Source organism: Lactuca virosa, chromosome 8 (assembly GCF_052849685.1).
Source record: "Lactuca virosa cultivar CGN04683 chromosome 8, Lactuca_virosa_CGN04683_v6, whole genome shotgun sequence".
Taxonomy (NCBI): domain Eukaryota; kingdom Viridiplantae; phylum Streptophyta; class Magnoliopsida; order Asterales; family Asteraceae; genus Lactuca; species Lactuca virosa.
Window position 1 is genome coordinate 9190275 of NC_136433.1, and position 20745 is coordinate 9211019.

The 20745-nt window shown below is 35.3% G+C and overlaps 1 pseudogene; it reads left to right on the forward strand.

The window, feature by feature from the left end:
- The first annotated feature begins 17609 nt into the window (after positions 1 to 17609).
- LOC145130077 (low affinity inorganic phosphate transporter 4 pseudogene) lies at positions 17610 to 19196 on the forward strand (annotated as a pseudogene).
- Positions 19197 to 20745: the final 1549 nt, after the last annotated feature.

Genomic DNA, 20745 nt, shown 5'->3' on the forward strand with positions numbered 1-20745 from the left:
TCACTTTATCTATAAAGTAAGTAATGAGGAAAAAAAGAAGCTATATATCAGTGTTTCTTTTTGACTTGATACAAAAAGTGAGGGAAACATACTTTCCCTATTAAGTCCTAACTTTTGACAAATTTACCCTAAACAGGTGGAGCATGTAAGGGCTGAGAGAAACTTGCTTGCTGAAGTGGCGAGTCACTGCATAGTAAAATTATATTGCTCATTTCAAGACACCGAGTATTAATTTGTATCTGATTATGGAATATCTTCCTGGTGGTGACATGATGAATTTATTAATGAGAGAAGACACACTGAAAGAAAATGTTGCTAAGTTTTACATAGCTCAAAGTGTCATGGCCATAGAGTGCATTCACAAACATAATTACATTCACAGGTTCGTAAAAGGATAATAATAAAAATTTTCGTTGTTACTAATATTAAGTATTAACATAACATGTTTGATGTGATTTTTTGTTTGTTGTTCGGAGATATATTACTATTTGCTGAGGATATTTTTGTCATTTTATTTTATTTCATAAGTGTTTTTAACTATTAGTATTAATGCAGGTGGTCACTAGGTGCAATAATGTATGAGATGCTTGTTGGATATCCTCCATTTTATTCAGATGATCAAATAACTACATGTAGGAAGGTATAACACGCTGCAACTTATTGTTATTTTTATTTGTTTCCTGTTCCAAATATTATGAACATAAATTCTGTATATTTTTCTGTATAATTATTATTTTGTTACAAAATTTTGCCAACAACATATGACTATTCAACGAGCTTAGGAGCTGCTGCAACAGTTTGTGGGATTGTGATTGGTGCCATGGCTATTGCACAATTGTTTTCTTCTGTTTATTTCAGTTCTTGGTCAAACAGATCATATTTCAGACCATTGATCTTTAGCAGCATTGCTCTTTTCATGGGTAATGTCATTTATGCAATGGCTTATGATATGAACTCCATTACAGTGCTTTTGCTTGTTCATGTATATTGCGGGCGAGTTCAAAATTATGTAATTTTATTTTGACTTTTGACCTCAAAAGTCAAAACTCACACCTTATTTTGACAATGACAGTCTTTGGTTTTTATATAATTTACAGCCTTGGTTCAGCTAGAGCTGTGAAACAGAAGGTATATCAGTGATTGTGTGCCTTTAAAGATCTGAATGCAGGCTTCTGCTGGTTTTGTTAGTGCAAGTGCACTTGGAATGGCTTGTGGGCCCGCACTTGCTGGTTTGTTAAAAGTCAAATTCAAGTTTTATAAGCTCACAGTTGACCAAAATACAGCCTCTGGTTGGTTTATGTCTTTTTCATGGTTGATTTGTCTAATTTGGTTATGGATCTCTTTTAGAGAACCTGGTCAACCAAGGGATAAGAATCATGCACCCGAATCTACCACAAGTATGTCTTTTTTTCTATTTATCTAATGAATAATCAGATAATCAAACGTACTTTGACTTTGTGGATTGAAACTCCAGTTCCCACGAATAGTGATGTTCTTGAAAAGGGTTCAACTACTCAACCACGGCTCATAAGTTCTAAACCACACAATGATGAAGATCAAGAATGTGATGTTAGTGAAGAAACTACAAGAGAATCACATACACCGATTAATTCTATAGGAGTAGCCTACAGATTGCTCACATCTTCAGTCAAGGTTTGACTTCATATATATAAATGTATTCCTTTCTTTGACTACTATTTTTGACTTTACTACTTAATTTTCAGGTTCAACTTTTGATTTATTTCATGTTAAAGTACGCGATGGAGATTTTGCTTTCAGAATCTAGTGTTGTTACTACTTATTACTTCAGTTGGACTACTGGAAAAGTTGCAATCTTTCTTGCATGTCTCGGTTTGACTGTTCTTTCGGTCAATATGATTGCTGGAAGCTACATGAGTAACATGTTTGAAGACAGGTAAAAAAGTAACATGTTAGATGAAGATTTTTCCGATTCTTTATAATTATATATAATTACTGAAATATATTTTGGTTTTGATTTATGTTTTCTAGACAAATTTTGTGACAACCGTCAATTTTTGGCCAAGTCAAAGTCAACTAAAGTCAACAAGTCAAACCGGTCAACTCATCTAACCCTTGTACATTAGGGTTTCCATTACGTTTCTTATTGTACAACTCGCAATCCTAATACAAAGTATCACTTAGAGTTTTCACGTGTTCGGAAATTCTAAACCCTAATTAGCGCAAGTGATGAAACTATTCGATAAAACATTATTCCTTAACCCTCGGGGGCATATAACAATCATAACGAGACTCAACGAGGTTTACAAACCTTGCGTTACAAAGCCAAACACTCAAAAAGGTCACAAAAGAAGTCTCTCCCAATCTCTTTCACTCTATCTCTCTCTACCTCAAATCTCTCCCAAATCTCTCTAAGTATGTAAATCTCTCCCAAATCTCTCTAAGTATGTGAAATCTCTCCCAAATCTCTCTAAGTATGTGAAATCTCTCCCAAATCTCTCAAAGCATGTGAAATCTCTCCCAAATCTCTCTCTGTATGAGAAATCTCTCCAAGTGTGTGAAATCTCTCCCAAATCTCTCTCTGAATGAGAAATCTCTCCAAGTATGTGAAATCTCTCCCAAATCTCTCTCTGAATGAGAAATCTCTCCAAGTGTGTGAAATCTCTCCTAAATCTCTCTCTGAATGAGAAATCTCTCCAAGTATGTGAAATCTCTCCAAAATCTCTCTCTAAATGAGAAATCTCTCCAAGTGTGTGAAATCTCTCCCAAATCTCTCTCGAAAACGGAAGTTTACGCGAAAAACCCTCTTAAGGAGCCGAACCTTCTTAGGAACCGAACCTTCTTAGGAACCGAACCTTCTGAGAACCGAAAGTAACCTTCGGTCCGAGAAGCCACCTTCGGTCCGAGAGGACTACCTTCGGTCCAAGCCTTCACCTTCGGTCCGAGATGCACAGCTTAAGGAGGCGAACCCTACTCTCGGTTCCCCCATCAACTTTCAGTTCTAAGGGCTGGGACCGAACCTCCGGCCCCGAATTTCAGAAATTGGCAATTTTTGCCCGGTTTTCAATATTTTTAGCGTTTTGAGCCCGTTTTTCGTGATTTTAACGCACGATTTTCACCCAAATTCGTATTTTAACATAATAAACCCTAAATATTCATATTTTGATTATATTTTGGGGAAAATCCTTGCCTAAGAATAAAATCTAGTAAGTAAGATTTATGGGTGGAGTGTTGACTTTGCCTTAGTGTATGACACAAGCAACCACCCCATACCCACTCAATGACCAACCCTTGTCCTTCCACCATACCTGGTCATTTCATTGTCCCTTCCCACCATTTTTCCAGCCACACTCTTGGTCAAAGGCTGGAAACCCTTATCACTCCTCACATTTCTCTCATTCTCACTTCTCTCTCTAAATTTCGAGATTTCAAGGCTGATTTTCAAGTTCTTCATCTATTTTTGGTAAGTAATATTATCCTTCATATGATTATTCCACCTCTTTTTACTCAAATCATAGGTTGCTTACACAAACTTCATCATATTTGTGTTAGCTCTTCGAATCTTCAAGCAATCTTCTAAGTGTTCTTGAGCTGAACACTACCTTTCTTCAACATCCACCCACTGAAATCACACAAGGTGAGTTCATACCCCTATCTTTTCATGTTTTTCTTAAGTTTTAAGGGGGAGGGGATACAAGTTAAAACACCAAAAACTTAACTAAACTCAAACAACAGCTTTCATCAGAAAAGTTGAGTCTTATTCACGGACTGTTTTGACTATCTTAAACTTAATATCTTTCAAAACTATTTAATATGCAATTAGTTCAGGTTCATACCTTTAAAATGACCACTTGCACATCTCCATACGATTTTTCTACGATTTATGGTGATTTTTACAAAACTGCCTATCATTTCAGAAACGAATTCGGACCAGTCTGTGAATATGAACATTTTAACACAAGTTAAAGACTTCTAAAAATCATAATAAAAATTATGAATAAAAATAGACACAATTGAATCGGTATTTCGTACATTGATAAGGTAATTGTTCATAAACTATACCTATTATAGTTTATATGTTTGTTAATGTATTCAATTCGTGTTTTACACTGAAAAACTCTACAATTATGTTGAAAACTTCCCTTATGCTCAACATTTTACAAAAGGGATAAATATCTAAGTGTTTTATAAAATGTAATAATCTTTGGTTTGAATAAATCGCATAAGTTTTAATCCTGTTTAAATCCTCTATATAAATCACTAAATTTATTTGTGTCTTGCTTGTATTCTCCCCCTAAAAACATTAAAAACAGTAAAAGTATGTAGGGGTATGAACTCACTGTTGGTTGCGCGTATGTGCCGGACAACGAGACTGGAAACGAAGACCCTCGAGTTGATATACGCGGCACTTAACGAGATCCTAATAATAATTAAATACATATACGCGTATTATTAGCGAAACCATTAACTATAGTGTTGGAAAACACTTGCTTTTGGTTAAAGAATGTTACCGAAACTCGATCGAAGTGGAAAAGCAGGTTTTCAGCTAAGTTCACGGCTTAGGGGTGATTGCGGCCGTGAAGGGATTACGGACTTGAACTGTTCTCAGCCGTGAACGGTTTACTGCCTTTGAAGGGTTCACAGTCTTTGAAGGGTTTACGGTCTGTTCTTGGTGTTCTTGAAGAAAATATGAAGGTTTGAAGGGTTTACGGCCGTGAACTGATTTCGTCCCTTGAAGATTTGAAGATTTGAAGGGTTTACGGTCGTGATCTCAAGAACAACAATGCTTGATTCGACGAAAAGACGGATGTTTGCTGCTCCAAAATGAGTTCTAAGGTGGATTGAGTGGTAGATGAAGAGAAATCTTGGGTTTTTCGGGTGGTGGTTTTTAGAGAGAGAGTGGTTTTCGGCCAGAAAAGTATAAATGAGGGTAGAACACACACACACACACACACACACACACATATATATATATATATATATATATAGGCTGGGTTTATGGTCGGAGGTGGGGTCCACCAACCGTGAACGGTTTACGGCAGTGATCGGGTTCACGGTCGTAAACACCAATTAGATCGGATTTTGTTGATTCTCGAAGGAAAACTCGGGTTTTCGCATGATTTTGGTTCTTACTCTTATATAAAATTTAATTATATAAATAAATGATTTTCCAAGCTATAATAATTTGACGGAACAAAATAAAATTCAAGATTTATTTAACGGAATCGGACTAACATTAACGGAAAAAGGTTCGGGTTGTCACACTTGCTTTCCAAGGATCTTGAGGGAATGAATTGATTTGATTATTTGCTATAATAATCAAAAGGTGTGTAAACCCAAATCCCTTGTTATTTTCGATAATAGTAGGTTCCTCTAAGGTTCTTTATATTCATTGATTATTGCTATCAATAGATAAACCTAAACCCTAATCTTTGAAAATTAGTAGGGTTTATAGATTAGGATTGTATTTGAATTATTTTATTAATTGTTTAATTGAAAATAATTATTTAATCCCTAAATGATTTAAATTAATTTAATTAATTGTTTAATTAAAAGATAAACATTAAATCATAATTGGTTTAAATATTAATTAATTAAAAGTTTAATTTAGATAATTGACATTTCAACCATGTATTTTAAAAAGTTTAAAATGCACCCTTATATATGTAATATAACTTTATAAGATTAATTACTATATGTATAACAAAAAGGTCATTCGAATCAATAGTAGACCTCATTCAAACATTACAATAAATAATGTATAAGGAAATGGTCTATAAAATGACCGGTAAATATGTTTCCATTTCACCCACCACTCTCCTGTATGGCGGCGGGTCGTTAGTGAAACGGGTTCGATAAGACATAATCTCCTTAAACCTATAATGTAACGTCTCAAAAATAAGACCAAAATTTTCATTTTTAAATTAATAAAACTGTAATCCAAAACATCATCATGAAATCAAGATGGAAAAAAGTGTATCAATACATCATAAAATATCAGAGTAAATCACAAAATGCAGAATACGGTAGCGTGTGCTCTGCAATCATCCCGTACTCATCCCTTTCGAACCAGAAGTACCTGAAACATAAACTAAAACTATAAGCAAAAAGCTTAATGAGTTCCCCAAAATAATACATATCATACATAATAAACACAAATTGGGCCCCGTCCGACATCGAGCCCCGCCCGTTATATAGATTTGTCAGTCATTAGGACCCGCCTGGCATTAGGTGCCGCCCGGTATACATATAAACATATAAAAGGAATATTTACTTCAACCTTTCTGAACATTTCCATTATTTCATTATCTTCTCTCTCTCTCTCTCTCTCTCTCTCTCTCTGACTTGTTTAATCTTGTAGGAAAAGGGGGAGGAGTAACCTTCACTTCAACATGCATTGGCTTTGAGGATGCTTTTGAATTCTCATCTTCTTTTTCTAACTCCATCTCTTCATCTTCCTCAACCATGCTTAGACCTTCATATTCTTTACCATTCCTCAAAGTGATGGCACATGCATTATGCTTTGGATTCTTCTTAGTTTGTGCAGGTAGTTTGCCTTGTGATTCCAATTTACTCACAAAAGTGGCGAGTTGAATCATTTGTTGCTCCAAAGTTTTGATACTCTCCTATGTCTCATTTTGAAACGATTGAATACTTGTGGCTAAACTCTTAACAATGTCTTCCAAAGATATTCCTGAACCGCTTGAACTACTTCATTGTTGCATGTTTTGAGGTTTGAACTGAGATTGATGAAGAGGTTGATGGGGTTAGAAAATTGTTTAGTGATGCATTTGATTCTGAAATTGAGGTCTTGGTTGATAAGGTGGTGGCCGAGGATAGAAATTAACATTGGGTTGATGCCAATTTGGATTGCTTCTTGGCTGAAAATTGCCTAGCTGTTGACCAGAAAATCTCATAGCTTGAACTTCTTTGACATTTTGTTGTAATATAGGACACATATCAGTGGGGTGTGCTACTTGGGTACAAACATCACAAGGTCTAACTATTGGTTTCACACCCTTGTCCTTAGCAAGCATCATCACAACTTTAGTTAACTCGCAAAGTTGACTCTCGATCTTTGGTGTGGAAATTTGTTTCACTCCTCTTGGAGTGTTAGTGTACCATTCCTCTTCTTGAGTTGTATGTTTGGGTTTTTCAGCCATATTCTTAATAAGAGATTTGATTTCTGTAGGAGTCTTGTGTTGGATTAAGGTGTCTAAGCCAATAACAAAATTAGTGTATACTTGAATTAAAAGCAAAGTCCTTTTTGGGGTTCCCTCAAAACTAGTAATTGAGTAGAATGACATTTGGAGAGAGGGGGAGAGAGAGAGAGAGAGAGAGAGAGAGAGAGAGAGAGAGAGAGAGAGATTGATTTATTGATTTATTATGTGATTAATAAATAGAAATAAATAATTTGTTAATATATGATGAGATTAACATACTAATTAGAAATAGTATTATTTAAGTAATAATTAATTAGACATTAATTGGAATAAATTTTGGGATTAATTGGATTAATAAAAAGTGTAAGAACTTAAGCTGTAATTTTTCAATAGTTAAACAAGATGGAACTCCAGAAGCTTCCAAGCCTTAGACGACTTTAGAGAGAATCTTTAGGGATTCTGGAATATTCCTTAAGGATAATTACCTAATTTGAAATATTAATATTATATATTCAAATTAGGGTTTTCAAGGCTATAAATAAGATCCGTTGGTTCCTCATTTTCGTCCACTATTCTACTCTTGCACACAAAGAGTAGCCGAAATTTTATTCCCCTCTCCTCTCTCCTCAAGTCTTCTTATTACTAGAGTTTGGGTACAAACCATTAGAGGCATTAGATTTCTGGTGCTTGCTTTCCAAGGATCTTAAGGGGATGAATTGATTTGATTATTTTCGATAATAAATAAAAGGTGTGTAGACCCAAATCCCTTGTTATTTTCGATAATAGTAGGTTCCTCTAAGATTATTTAAATTCATTGTTTATTGCTATCAATAGATAAACCTAAACCCTAATCTTTGAAAATTAGTAGGGTTTTATAGATTAGGATTGTATTAGAATTATTTTATTAATTGTTTAATTGAAAGAATTATTTAATCCCAAATGATTTAAATTAATTTAATTAATTGTTTAATTAAAAGATAAAGATTAAATCATAATTGGTTTAAATATTAATTAATTAAAAGTTTAATTTTGATAATTGATATTTCAACCATGTATTTTAAAAAGTTTAAAATGCACCCTTATATATATATATATATATATATATTATAACTTTATAAGATTAAGTACTATATGTATAAGAAAAGGTCATTCGAATAAATAGTAGGCGTTATATTATAACTTTATAAGATTAAGTACTATATGTATAAGAAAAGGTCATTCGAATAAATAGTAGGCGTCATTCAAACAATGTTATAAAGAAGGTATAAGGAAATGGTCTATAAAATGACCGTTAAATATGTGTCCATTTCACCCACCACTCTTCTGTATGGCAGCGGGTCGTTAGTGAAACGGGTTGGCGAAGACATAATCTCCTTAAACCTATAATGTAACGTCCTAAAAATAAGACCAAAATTTTTCCTTTTCAAATTAATAAAATTGTAATCCAAAACATCATCATGAAATCAAGATGGAACAAAGTGTATCAATACATCATAAAATATCAGAGTAAATCACAAAATGCAGAATACGGTGGTGTGTGCTCTGCACTCATCCCGGGCTCTTCCCTTTCGAACCAGAAGTACCTGAAACATAAACTGAAACTATAAGCACAAAGCTTAGTGAGTTCCCCAAAATAACACATACCATTCATAATAAACACCTAATGGACCCCGTCCGACATCGAGCCCCGCCCGGTATATAGATTTTTCAGTCATCAGGACCCGCCTAGCATCGGGCCCCGCCCGATATACATATAAACATATAATCATACAAACACATGTGATAATCATAAAGATAATAGCATACAGTACATTCATCGGCCCCCGCCCGACATTGGGCCTTCCCCGATAAGCATAACAACACATAACACATGCAAGAGTCATGCAGACATCTAGCATCCTAACATAATAAACCATAGGACGACATTGGTGCCTTCGACCCGCTAAACACAGTGAGGAAACTCACCTCAAGCTGCTGAATCACCCGAATAAATCTCTTACTATTGGTCCGGAAAATCCTCGCGCTATTAAAAAGAATAACATCTAATTAATAATCAGATTCTGACCCATAACCAAAAGTCTAAACTATTTGGACCATAACTAGGGTAAAAGACCAATTTACCCTTTATCTATTTTGGCCCAAAAACCAAGGCCCATCACTACCACTCAAAGGCCCAAATCCTAAAGCCCAAAATATGGCCCAATCTTCCAAATTGGGCCCATAACCCATCATGGGCCTAAAATCCAAGGAAACCCAACATGCTAGCCCGAAACCCAAAACAGAGGTTTATAGGCCCAACAAGGACCAAACAATGGAAGCCCAAACATTGGCCCAATACCGAGAACGTCAAACCCAAGGCCCATCTGCTGAGTACGCGGGGCGTACTCAGCTGGTACGCTTAGCGTACTCCTTCTGAGGCTAGTACGCACAACGTACCAGCTGGGTACACCCAACGTACTCCCCAGTGTGCCACCCTACTTCATTCAGCACTTAATTGGTAAAGCCTTTCCTCCACACTCATATATCTGGTCATTAAAGGTGACTTATCATGTAAAGTTGGCAACTTTACAAGAATACATGGCTTAATGGGGCTCAAGAGATGAAAAAGATCTTAACAAAGGTCTTAATACATGCATGGGTCACAATACTTCATAACGTTTGCATTTTTATGCATAAGGGACCCCTAAAATGTCCAAATCTAGGGGCTAAGCTTTGAAACAATCTTTACTCGCAAGGACCAACCAAAAGGGACCAAAATAAGTCATAAACAAACCCAAACAAGATCTACAGAAGGATTTGTCAAGCTAAGAGCTTTATACCTCAAATCGCACAAAATGATGACGCTAACTCTGGATCTCTAAGCTCCACTCCAAGGAATGAGTCTTCAATCTCCTTCAAAATGCTTTACAAGAGCTCAAAACACCAAATCAATGACTAAGGGAAAAATTAGGGTTCTGGAGATATGGAGGCTGGTCTAAAATGTCCAATAGGTGAGTTTAAGATGCTTAAATAGGGTACAAACCCTAAAAATTAGGGTTTATCCCAAGCGCGCGTACTCCACGTACGCCCAACATACGTGGATGGAATCCGCGATCATGAGGAGGCTAGTACGCTAAGCGTAATCATAGAGTACACCCCGCGTACTAGCAAAGGACCATATTGAAACAATTTTAACATTAAGGAATGGAAGAGGAACTTACCCAAACTGGAATGTCATTGTTCTCCCCCACTTTAATCAGACTTTGTCTTCGAAGTCCGCTGCTCCAAATAACTCTGGGTAGTGCTCCCTTATCTCATCATCTGGTTCCCACGTCCATTGTGAACCCTTGTGAGGCTGCCACTGGAGTTTCACCAACTCAAAACCTTGTTCCTCAAGGTTTTCGTCTTCCGGTCAAGAATCACCACCAGTCTCTCAATATAATTCAGGCGGTCACCCATCTGAATATCCTACAATTAAACCACTGTGGAATCATCCACTAAACACTTCCGCAACTGAGAGACGTGGAAAGTGCTATGCATCGGACTGAGCCCCTCGGGAAGATCCAAGCGATATGCAACTCGGTCCACCGTGGCCAAAACCGTGAAAAGGCTGATATATGTGGGGCCCAATTTTCCCCTCTTCGTAAATCGGATGACACATTTCCAAGGTGACACCTTCAGGAGAACCATGACCCCAACCTGGAACTCCAGATGTGATCAGCGTCTGTCGGCATAGCTCTTCTGCCGACTCTGAGCTGTCTAGAGTCTACTCCGAACATGTTGTATCAACTCAGTGGTCTTGAGTACCACCTCGGTACTCCCCTTGACTCGCTGACTGACCTCACCCCAACAAATTGGGGTCCTGCATTTCCTCCCATAAAACATCTCAAAAGGAGGTCGATCGATGTTGGCGTGATTTTTTATTTAACAATTAAATTTAGTTTAAAAGAAAAAGATAAAAGAAATTGAATAAGGACAAATAAGTCATTTTTAGTAGCTCATAGATCATTCGTTTAAGTTTTAGAAACCCCAAGGACCATTTATACAAATTTAGAAACCACGAGGACCATTTGTATAAAAAATAGCAATGATTGAAGTTGTGACTTTTGGTAAACCACAGGGACCATTTATGTAATTTTGTCTAAAAAAATGTTATGATTTATTTAATTTTATATTTTCTAATTTAATTTAATTAAAAATAATGATGTGGCAAGTGGGTCGAAAAAAATGTTATTTCCAGTATGATATGGGTTGAAAATGATGAAAGAAAGAAAAGAAAAAAACTTATATAAAATGGATTAAATAGATTTTACTCATATATATATATATATATATATATATATATATATATATATATATATATATATATATATATATATATATTAGTATAGAAATTAGTTGGCATATCAATCCTTCTTTGATTTTCAATAGAGGTGGATTTTGTTTGGTTTTTGGTTTCTTTGGTTTCTTAGATTTTATTTTTTTGGTTTGAAATATTTTTAGGTCCAAACCAAAAATCAAAACAAATCAAATACAAGGTGTTTACTATCCATATAAAACTAAACTAATGGGTCTTTTGATATGGTATCTAACTGGATCCAAAGAGGGACCGAGTCCATAAAATATCAATTGGCATGTTTATAGGAATTATAGATGTAGAGACTCAGTCCAACATGTGGACTCGGTCCAATAAAAACACAGGACTCGGTCCTTGCTTTCTACTCGATGGACTGAGAAAAAAAACAAAAAAACTCCTTTATGCCCTACATATTGTTGCGAGTTCTGATTTCTTCCCCTCCCCCGTTAACCTCCCATCGGCGAAGCTAGAAGAATCTACATTAGCGATCAAAAGCAGTGGAGCAATCGTCATCAACAACAACAACATCATATCGTGATCAACAACAACATCAGTAACAGGTTTCTTTTTCTTTTTTTGTCCTTATTTTTTCTGTATTCATAATTAGGGGCAAAACTGTCCAGAACTTGATAATTTTTTTCTTTGATAATTCAATTTTCATGTTTTTGATTCGTATGAACTTGTAAACTGTAACAATATTCTATGTATGTACGTGTGTGTGTGTATATATATATATATATATATATATATATATATATATATATATATATATATATATATGTTTCACATACTTCATTGACCGGGGAGCTGTCAACATTTTCCTTTTGACCATCATCACTCTGAATAGGCTCGTCACTTTTTACTTCATGTTTTTCACTTTCTACCTGAGATTCCGTTTGTGATGTGATGCAATCATCATGCAATAGTTCTTGCTGCTCGGTTTCAACACTTGGTTTGATTTCTTTAGTATCTTCCTTTTGTTCAATTTCTGAACAAGATTGAACAGTTTTGTTGTCGCTTTCATCAGGCTTTTGTTCCTTTTTGTCCTATTAAAGAAAAAGATATTCAATATACTAGACGAATGGAAGCAAAGAAATGATGGTTTATATAAACATGATCAAAGTTTTTAAAAACAATCTTTTTGGTAGGTTTTTTTCATTTTTCTTTCTAAGATAAATGTGAGTGACAGTTGTCCTTTATAACATGATTCTACATTGCTTTGTGAGTATTTGTATATATATATATATATATATATATATATATATATATATATATATATTTGTGTATATGTGTGTAAATTTGTGTGTATATTGGTGTATACATTTGTGTAACATCTTTTTGTATATATATATATATATATATATATATATATATATATATATATATATATATATTTGCGTAACATGTTTATCATTTATTTATTTCTTAGACATGGCAGAAAAGAGAAGTAGATCTAGTTGGTATTTAGATTTTGTGAACAAAACTTTTCTTGATGCATGTATCCAAGAAATAACAAGTAACGGTCAGGAGGGTAGTGGTCTCAAAGGTACCTCATGAGATACAATAGATGAAAAACTAAAAAAAGAACATGACTTAGTTGTTGACAAAAGACAAATGAAATATCATTATGACTACATGAAAAGCAAGTATGCACTTTGGTTGAAATTAAAAAACAAAACTGGGAATCTCTATAATCCTATCACAAACACGTTTCAAATGATGGATAAAGAGTGGAAAGCGGAGGCGAATGTATTCTTTTAATTTAAAACACATTATTTTTTTAAAGTTTAATAATAAAATCAATTTTTCAAACAGTTGAACAAGATGGTTGAGAAATTAAGAAATGCACCCCTCCTTTACCCTGATCTATGCACCAAGTTGTTTCACAGTGCGACCTCGACCGGTGCTGCTAGTTGGGGACCATCTTCTACACTCCCTCATCCTGCAGAAGTGTTTACTACACAAGATTATGAGGATATCGAGATGGTAGATACATCGCCTCAAATGGATATCCCAGCCTCAGCTTCAACAGTACCCCCACCTACAAGTGCATCACATGCAAGTGAAGATTCGTCTGGTCGGTCCAAAAACAAAAGAGGAAAACGAAATGTACCCACAGACAAACTGGATGATGACATAAGAGAGGTTGGAAAGAAAATTATGAAGGCGGCTCAGGCGTTTGCGCAAACTAATAATCTTGACAAGGAGATGGATGAATGTATTGAAAAATTGAAAGGCTTGGAGTGGGGAAATTCTGATCTGAAATACATCACTGCTCTTATGTTGTTCGCTGAAAATGCTGGTAACAGGAAAATTTGGTTACGCCTCGAGTCTTCGACTTGTGAGTTGTGGGTGACAAGTGTGGGAAAGAATTTTGGATTACTTGGTTGACTTTAGTATGACTTTAGGATGTTTTTGGCTTTATGCTTTATGGATTTATATTATGGTACATTTTATGGATTTTTATGTGTAGGGTTGTTATGTGTTATGTTTAGGATTTTTATGTTTAGGTTTTTTATGTGTTATATTTAGGATTGTTATTTGGTATTGATTTTTATGTTATGAATTTTTATGTGATGGATTTGTATGTTATGGAGTTATATGTTATGCATTTTAATGTTATTGTTTAATGTTATGGTTTATGTTATAAAATTTATGTGATTTGCATTTAACATTTAACAGGTTACATATTGATAAGGAAGGTGAGTTTTTAGGTTTTATACTCTCATGGTATTGGTTGATGTTGGTTCGAAAAAGGAAAAAAAAAAGAATTGGAAGAACAAAAGCTAACGAATCGGAAGAAACCGGGCATGCATATACACAAGATTTGATACACGGATGTCCTATACAATGTTACGATGTGATGCGTCTTTCACAAAATCTTCTAATACAACAAGAAATACCTCGGAACGACAAAGACGGCTAAAAAACATATTTCCTATAGCATTAGGTGCACTAGATGGAACACTTGTACATGCAGTTGTACCCGTTGATGAACAAACTCGTTATAGGGGAAGAAGAAAATGTGAATGTTATCAAAATGTAATAGAAATTTGTGATTTTGATATGATATGCACCTTTTGTATGGGCTGGATGGGAGGGCATAGCAAATGATTCTAAAGTTTTGAAAGAAGTTGCATTTAATCCGACTTCTGGATTTCCATTCCCTCCACCAGGTTTGTAATTTTTCTATAAGTTTTATTATCTATATTATTTATATGATAAATTTGTCAACCATCTACAGATAAATATTACCTTTGTGATGCCGCATACACCAACACCCGTGAATTTATGGCTCCTTACCGCAATACGAGGTATTGGTTAGCCGCTTTTCGAGGAAACATAGCTTTAACTAAGGAAGAAATGTTCAATCATGCTCATGCACAACTTAGAAACATCATTGAACGTGCTTATGGTGTATTGAAGGCGAGATTTCTAGTTTTAAAACGTATGGCTCCTTATCCTTTTCCAGTGCAAAGAGACATAGTCATTGCTTGTGTTCTGGTCCATAATTTTATAAGAAAATACGATATTCAAGATGACTTATTTACGAACTTTGAACAAAACACTATGGTTACTCCTAATGTGGGAGGTGGAGGAAGTGATGCCAAAACATACAAGACATAGAATGAGGTTCAGAAGTCGTTGATTATATGACTACTTTGCGTGACTAGATTGCTAATCAGTTACTTTCAAATTGTTCACGTTAAATGATGTACTTTTTTATTATGTATGACAATATATATTTGGATTTTGTATTACACTTTGTATTTGGATTTTAAATGATGTATGTTTAATTTGGATGTTATGTGATAATTTTTATTTTTATAATTATTTTATCCAGCACAAGGGACAACACAAGGATAATATGATCATTTTTATCATTCAGCACAATCAGTCAGATAAATAATCAAACAGCATAAACTCAGTCAGATGTAGACTCGGTCAGCATTTTTAACCCAATCATCTCTAACCCAATCAACAACTATCAAACGACCCCTAAAATCGGTTTGGTTCGATTTAAAACAAAAAACAAATCAAATTTTAGTAATAAAAATAAAATCTAAAGTTCTAATTCTTTAAATAAAAAAATCTTAATTTTCAACTTTAAATATCAATATTGGAAGTTTCAAACATCAAACATATCATTTTAACAAAATATTAAATAAAAAGTTTCAAACATAAATACCTAATTTTCATTTTTCAAATATAAATATTCAAAGTTTTGGACGGGTTGAGATGGGGCAAAAACCACTATAGAAAGCAGTTGCAACGACAATCATGAGAGGGAGATTGGACGAACGTGCGGTGATTAATCACTCAGTCGGACAATACCATAGCGGGTAGTGACAACGGCTTTATTTGTACTCCAAGTCAAAACAGAAAAGAAGAAAAAAAATGATAATTTTGGCTCGTGACTATTTGACATTTAGACTCATTGTATAGTATTGTGTATTTGTGTATTCATTAATTCATATTTGTTATTGAAGTATTTCTATAATCCTTCAACTTTAACATTCAATACGACAAATTGACAACATTTGTTCATTTAGGTGTTGTTTGTCCTTTTGAAGCAAAAATTTACAAAGTATATGTGGATCACCACTGCAACTCTCTGCAGTAGAAGAGGTGGACCAAACGGCTGCAGACTATAATAAGAAGCGTGTTTGTTTTTTTAACATCTGCATGCTGTTGCAGATATTAAAAAATTAAAATAAACTGATTTTATAAACCGAAATAGTTTTTTAATACCGAAAAATTAATAATGTATGACATTTCAGCAAGAATTTATGATATTTCAGCAAAAAATAATGATATTTCAACAAAAAAAAAGATATTTTAGCAAAAAAAAATAATGATATTTAATCAAGAAATTATCATTATTCAATATAAAAAATCAAAAAAAAAAAGAATTCAACAAGAATAAATAAAAAAAACGAAAAAAAAAAGATAAAATAAGATTTCAACAACATATAATCAAGATTTCAGCAAGAAAAAAAAAGATGTTGGAAGAGGCAATACAAGTGTTGCGCCAAACAGAACACGCGCAGAGGTTTTTTACTCTGAAGACTTCTAAAAAACAAACAGCTGCGAGATTAAAAGTGTTGCGCGTGTGCTGCACCGTGCAGCAATAAGAGGTTTGAAGAGGTTTTTTACAAAAAAAAAAAAAAACAAACAACACCTTAATTATTGAAATATTTCTATAATCCTTCGACTAACATTCAATATGACAACATTTGTTCATTTAGTTCTGTACCGTTCACTTTTTGTTCATGAGAACTGAGAACAAAAAATAAGAGAACAAAAAAAAATAGTGACCTATTAATACAATAAAATAAGTAAGAGACTTAAAGAGTAAATTACGTTTTATTGATTGTCATTTTATAAAATTAACCCATTTCGTTTCGCTTCAACACATTATTTTTAACAACCTTAAGAGCATTTACAATTAATTATAGTTTTTATTTATTTATTATTTTTTTTTTAAACTGTGAAAAAACTTGCTACATATTGCGGAGGTTTCTCTTTTTTTCACTAATTAAAGCTTATAAATTTACATATTTTGGTGACAACTTTTTCAATGATTATGGTAGATTTATTAATTTAAAAGCACTGTTCAATAAACCAATTAAAAAATAATAAAATGGTATACTGGTTCATAATTAATAAGTTATTTGAAAAAGAAAAAGCAATTGTATGCTAAATATTTTTGATTGTTAACAGACGTAAAGTGCGATCAACGTCAATAAAAAAGAAAATTGTGAAAAAACTCTTAGCAAAGATGACTTGATCTAATGTCAAAATCCATGTTTCTTTAAAAAAAAAAAAAAAAAAAAAAAATTAACATTTAAATAACGAAGAATGCCAACAAGACTAGCAACTCGTAGCCTTCCAGAATTTCAAAAAATGCATAACATAATAAATTAATAATTATAACGTATAACATATCCTAGAACTTTACGATTTTATTCATGGATATTCTTCCCAAGTCCAATGAAACACCCTAGTTGCGAACGATCTCAACAAAACATATTTGTCCTTTCTTGTCTATTTAATCACGATGAAACCCATCCAAACCCAAAATAAGGAGAAGAAGCTTTTACTTTGGATCTTGAAGACATTAAAGATTAATGGCTTCCAATAACCTATCAGTACTTGAAGCACTAGACACAGCTCGTACCCAGTGGTACCATGCCAAAGCCATTGTCATCGCCGGAATGGGTTTCTTTACAGATGCATACGACCTCTTTTGTATCTCCACCGTCTCCAAGCTCTTAGGCCGTCTTTACTACCCGGAGCATACCACCGACGGAAACCCTGGAAAACTCCCTACCCACATCAACAACGCCGTGATTGGAGTAGCCCTTGTTGGAACTCTATCTGGACAACTGGTGTTTGGTTGGCTTGGTGACAAGCTTGGCCGTAAGAAGGTTTATGGGATAACCTTGATTCTCATGGTGATATGTGCGATCTGCTCCGGTTTGTCTTTCGGTTTCAGCCCAAAAGCAGTGATTGGAACCTTATGTTTCTTCCGATTCTGGCTTGGATTTGGGATCGGTGGGGACTATCCTTTATCCGCCACCATCATGTCGGAGTATGCGAACAAAAGAACCCGCGGGTCGTTTATTGCCGCAGTGTTTGCCATGCAAGGAGTAGGAATTATTTTCGCCGGTTTAGTTTCCATGATCGTTTCTCATGTTTTCTTAAAAGCCAACTGGGCACCAGCGTACGAAGACAACCCTGTGCTTTCCACGCAGAAGAACGCTGACTACGCATGGAGGATTGTACTCATGATCGGAGCTCTCCCGGCGCTCTTGACATACTACTGGCGTATCCAGATGCCGGAAACCGGAAGGTACACAGCCGTGATTGAAGGAAACGCGAAGCAAGCAGCAGCCGATATGGGTCGGGTCTTGGATATTGAGATCCAAGCGGAGCAAGAGAAGTTGGCTATGTTTAAGGCAAACAACGACTACCCTTTGAATTCTAGAAAGTTCATTAATCGGCATGGACGTCACTTGATCGGAACAATGACGACCTGGTTCTTGTTAGACATTGCATTCTACAGTCAAAACTTAACCCAAAAAGACATTTTTCCGGTGATGGGTTTAACCAAGAAAGCCAAACAAGTCAACGCTCTGGAAGAAATGTTCGAGACTTCACGTGCCATGTTTGTGATCGCCATGTTTGGTACGTTTCCGGGCTACTGGTTCACGGTGGCATTCATTGAGAAACTCGGCAGGTTTAACATTCAGCTTATGGGATTCTTCATGATGTCAATTTTCATGTTCATAATCGGAATCAAGTACGACGCCCTCGCTACTCATGAAAACAGATGGTTGTTCGCTGGTCTCTATGGATTGACTTTCTTCTTTGCGAATTTTGGGCCTAACAGCACAACTTTCGTTTTACCGGCGGAACTGTTTCCGACCAGGGTGAGATCAACCTGCCATGCAATGAGTGCTGCCGCCGGGAAGGCCGGAGCAATGGTGGGTGCTTTTGGGATTCAGACATACACGTTGCAGGGAGATAGACATAAGATTAAGAAAGCGATGATCATATTGGCAGTGACGAATATGTTGGGGTTTTTCTTTACGTTTTTGGTTACGGAGACTAAAGGGAGGTCGTTGGAGGAGATCTCCGGCGAAGATGGAAGCAAAGACAAGGCGGAGGCACAGATGAGTAATAGAGGAGATCGAGAAGTCCAAGAAATTTGATGGGATTAATCCAAACGTCGTAATTTTAATGTTGTTTAATGTCGAATATCCCTACAAAGAAATATCTGTCTAAATAATTGGTTGGCGTTTTGGCATGTAAAATAAAAACTTAAGAAATAAATAAAACAGGCAAAGAAGCATATTTTTGTCTTTGGGTTTACAATATTTCGTTCAAAATGTTGCGTACCGTTTTACGTTTGATCATATTGACATATTCTACGCACAATTCTTGTTCATATTCTAAAAAATTCTTGTTCATAAATATTTCTTAGAATATTAACATATTTATTTTCCTATTAAACGGCAAGCAACAATGGGAATGCGAATCGGATAATAAAGAAAAGAAGCAAGAAGCCTACTTCTTTAGTTAGGCTTCTTTAGTTATTATACGATTCTCATTGTCATTGGTGCTTGGTTTATTACATGTTGCTAATTGGGAATAATAACTGAAGAAGCAAAAAGGTTACTGTGTTATAGGTCGACAATTAAGGGGTTGTTTGATTTTAGGTTTACTGGGTCCGGTTAGTAATTTTGGACTGATTCGGTCAGCTTTGACTGACCCAATAGCTTACCCGGTCCATCGATTATTAGTAGCTGACTCAAAAAATTGACTGATATCCCTAAAAAAAACGACGCACGCAACCTCCCTCTCTTCGGCTCTCTTCATCGCTACAGTGTCTCTCCTTTCTTCCACAAAAAATTGAAGGTGCAGTCTTTCATCTGGCCAAATCGACGCTGCCGTCGTCTCGTCGCCACCTATCCATGCCTATCGCAACGTCTGACTTGCTGCAAACAGGTTTCTTTCTTGTTTTTCTTTCTAAAATCTATTTTTTGATGTTGAGGGGTTGTTTATCGCAAATACCCACATATTCTCAAGCAAAAAATCAACTAATTAACTATAATCATATTCAATTTGCTTAAATAATTATAAAAATAAAGAACCCATTTAAATAAACAAGGCTACTGTGAAATCGCAAATACCCACATATTCTCAAGCAAAAAATCAGAAGACAAGCATGAATAACAATACCACATATTTTCATGGCCAATGCAAGACAATCTAACCAAAGAAGCAAGAAGCAAATCCCCGAAATTCTCAAACTCTAAACCCCCCGAAATTCGAAATCGTTAACAAAAAACCAAATAGAAATCCACTTACTTTGATTCTTTGAAACCACAATGTTTGTTGGCGGTGGTGGACTGGTGTTGAGTGTTGACGACGTGAATTTTGGTGGTAATGAGCAATGGCGTTGGCGATGGCAATGGCCTTTCAAGTCTAAACCGAAGACAGCACAGAGAAAGAGAATCAGAGACGATGGTCTCTTGAGTGTTGACTTCATAGGGTTAGAATGAAGAAGAGGAAGCGACATGGTTATCTTTCAGACGTCGTGATCATCAGGTAGAGAAAGGAGAAAAGAGAAAGAGGGTAAGGCTGGAGGGAGTGGTGCCACTGAAACCGCACTCTCTCCTATGCCACGTAGACGCCAACTCATATTTTTTCTTATTTCATCAATTTGAAACCGCAAACGTGGGAGTGGGAAAATGGTTA